The sequence below is a fragment of the Mus caroli genome, unplaced genomic scaffold (assembly GCF_978045245.1).
Source record: "Mus caroli unplaced genomic scaffold, Mus_caroli_1 scaffold_17, whole genome shotgun sequence".
Taxonomy (NCBI): Eukaryota; Metazoa; Chordata; class Mammalia; order Rodentia; family Muridae; genus Mus; species Mus caroli.
Genome location: NW_028227272.1, coordinates 17,934,941 through 17,938,714, shown reverse-complemented (window position 1 = coordinate 17,938,714; position 3,774 = coordinate 17,934,941).

The following is a 3,774-nucleotide window of genomic DNA, read 5'->3' as shown; positions in this document are numbered from 1 at the left end:
GCCTAAGGTTTTAACAGCCCCTATGCCTCAAGATCAGGATCAAAAGCCCATGTCATCTAGACTCAAGATCTGGATCAGAGGTGTGCTCCCAATTTCTGTATTGTAGTTCATTTCAGATTAACAGTCCAAAGGAGATTCTGCATAGGCCCCAGACATCTGGCCACTTTTTCAGCCAGAGGAAAGGGGTTCGCCTGGCGTGGGAGCGCTTTGCCTGAGCATCGGCAGCAGACATCTTGGTTCCGGGCCCCCGCTGAGTGTATTCTGCACAGGTGGGAGTACGGAATACAGAAGCTAAAAGCTTCTGGGACAGGCGGGAGTCACAGAGCTTCTAAGGCAGCCCCCTTTTCAGGCCCCAGACAGCTGGCCACTTTCCCAGTCAGAGGATAGGGGTCCGCCAGGCGCGGGAGCGCTTGGCCTGAGCATCAGCTGCAGACATCTTGGTTCCAAGACTCCTCTGAGAGTATTCTGCACAGGTAAGAGTGTAGAATACAGAAGCTAACAGCTTCTGGGACAGGACAAAGCAACTCAGCTTCGGGACAGGTCCTGTTTTGGGCCTTCGTCTTCGGCCAGGAGGGAGGTCCTAAGGCCAGATATCTGTGCACCTTTCCTGTAAGAGGAGAGCTTGCCTGCAGAGAGTGCTCTGACCACTGAAACTCAGAGGAGAGAGCTAGTCTCCCAGGTCTGCTGATAGAGGCTAACAGAATCACCTGAGGAACAAGCTCTAACCAGAGACAACTATAACAACTAGCTCCAGAGATTACCAGATGGCGAAAGGCAAACGTAAGAATCCTACTAACAGAAAACAAGACCACTCACCATCATCAGAACGCAGCACTCCCACCCCACCTAGTCTTGGACACCCCAACACAACCGAAAAGCTAGACCCGGATTTAAAAGCATATCTCATGATGATGGTAGAGGACATCAAGAAGGACTTTAATAACTCACTTAAAGAAATACAGGAGAACACTGCTAAAGAGTTACAAGTCCTTAAAGAAAAACAGGAAAACACAACCGAACAGGTAGAAGTCCTTAAAGAACAGTCCAAGGGAAAACAATAACCAGCTAATAATGCCTAACATGATATAACAATTCCTTGTTCAACTGCAAACACAGAAACGGTAAACCTAGTTGGTTGGAATCTTGTCCTGAAGTCAACATTTCCTTAATCTGTTTATTGCCTCACATACAGGATTCAGCTCCATTCTACTTCCTGGTGTCTCTTTAATATTTGAACCACTTATTTCGTATTTTTCCTTTCTAAGCTTGCTATGCTTAATCAAAATTCTCTTCATGAGAGTAAACCAAAGGGTAAAATCTATGCTGGGCTTTTCTGAGACTTCCATTGATAATGCAATTAATATAATTCTCTTTACCTTAGCCATAGGCAGAATTTTCAGACAAAGGCAAAAAGAAGCCATGTATCTCCCAAAATATCACAAGAACAATCTTTAGGCCAAATACTAAAATTCTTCTCCTCTGTAATCTCTTGAGCCCGTTCAAATCACCACCATCTTCTATATTCCTTCGAGGAAGACCCATTAAGCCCCACTAACAGCATTCTTACTCCTTTCCAAATCCAAAGTCCCAAGGTCTACATTCCTCCAAACAAAAGCATGGTCAGGCCTGTAGCTGTCCAGCAGCCATGGATAAACTGGGTTACCTGAAAGGGAGGCTGGGAATGAAAAGGAATGGGGGGGGGGTGGGGAGAAGGATGAAGCCAAGACAAAATTGCTGATCAAGGCTCAAAGTTCAATTTTTAGCACTGTGTTTATATAGGCAAAGCCCACAGACCCATCTTTTGTTTCAGCTGAATTTAGTTGCAAAGCAAGCTCAGCAGGTGTTCAACTCCTCAAAGCTCCTGGAGGAAACTGCAAATGTGGTGAGGCCAGCTAGGTAGTAAAACCATTAAGGGTTTGTTTGCCTAAGCAAGGCTGTGGGAAGGGCACACAGGCCTATCACAGCAATACCCCAGTCCCTGGAACCAACTACTATCTTACTTAGGATTTACATTGCTGAGAAGAGACACCATGACCAAGGCAACTCTTATAACAGACAATATTTAATTAGGGCTGGCTTACAGGTTTAGAGATTCAGTCCATTATCATGATGGCAGGAAGTATGGTAGTGTCCAGGCAGGCATGGTTCTAGATAAGGAGCTGAAAATTCTACATCTTGATCAGAAGGCAACTAGGAAAAGACTGACTTTCAGGAAGTTAGAAGGGTCTTAAAGCCCACCCCGACAGTGAGACACTTTCTTCAACAATTACATATCTCCTAATGCTGTTACTTCCTGGGCTAACCATATTTAAACCACCACACCATCTTTCTTTCTTTCTTTCTTTCTTTCTTTCTTTCTTTCTTTCTTTCTTTCTTTCTTTCTTTCTTCCTTCCTTCCTTCCTTCCTTCCTTCCTTCCTTTCTTTCTTTCTTTCTTTCTTTCTTTCTTTCTTTCTTTCTGCCTCCCTTCCCTTTTCTTTCTTTCTTTCTTTCTTTCTTTCTTTCTTTCTTTCTTTCTTTCTTTCTCTTTCTTCTTTCTTTCCTTTTTTCTTTCTTTCTTTCTTCTTTCTTTCTTTTCTTTCTTCCTTTCTTTCTTTCTTTCTTTCTTTCTTTCTTTCTTTCTTTCTTTCTTTCTTTCTGCCTGCCTCCCTTCCCTTCCCTTTTCTTTCTTTCTTTCTTTCTTTCTTTCTTTCTTTCTTTCTTTCTTTCTTTCTTTCTTTCTTTCTTTCTTTCTCTCTCTTTCTTCTTTCTTTCCTTTTTTCTTTCTTTCTTTCTTCTTTCTTTCTTTTCTTTCTTCCTTTCTTTCTTTCTTCCTTCCTTTCTTTCTTTCTTTCTTTCTTTCTTTCTTTCTTTCTTTCTTTCTTTCTGCCTGCCTCCCTTCCCTTCCCTTTCCTTTCTTTCTTTCTTTCTTTCTTTCTTTCTTTCTTTCTTTCTTTCTTTCTTTCTCTTTCTTCTTTCTTTCCTTTTTTCTTTCTTTCTTTCTTCTTTCTTTCTTTTCTTTCTTCCTTTCTTTCTTTCTTTCTTTCTTTCTTTCTTTCTTTCTTTCTTTCTTTCTTTCTTTCTTTCTTTCTGCCTGCCTCCCTTCCCTTCCCTTCCCTTCCCTTTCTTTCTTTCTTTCTTTCTTTCTTTCTTTCTTTCTTTCTTTCTTTCTCTTTCTTCTTTCTTTCCTTTTTTTCTTTCTTTCTTTCTTCTTTCTTTCTTTTCTTTCTTCCTTCCTTTCTTTCTTTCTTTCTTCCTTCCTTCCTTTCTTTCTTCCTTCCTTCCTTCCTTTCTTTCTTTCTTTCTTTCTTTCTTTTCTTTTTCTCTTTTCTCTCTTTTCTCCTCTCTCTTTCTCTTTCTCTTTCTTTTTAAAAATTTATTTATTTATTTCATGCATATGAGTACACTATTGCTGTCTTCAGACACACCAGAAGAGGATATTGTATCCTCATTACAGATGGTTTTGAGCCACCACGTGGTTGCTCTGAATTGAACTCAGGACCTCTGGAAGAGCAGCAGTCAGTGCTCTTTATCCCTGAGCCATCTCTCCAGCCCTCTTTCTTCCTTTCCTTTCCTTTCCTTTCCTTTCCTTTCCTTTCCTTTCCTTTCCTTTCCTTTCCTTTCCTTTCCTTCCTTCTTTCTTTCCTTCTCTCATTTGTTTCTTGGTTCATTTAGTTTTCAAACTTAACACTTTACCAGTTCAGAAGTCTAGGGCTTTTCAATCTCACCACAGCTCTGAAAATAATCTATAGGCTCCTCAGGCCATCATGTGTGTCTGTGGCAGCTAACTCTGTCC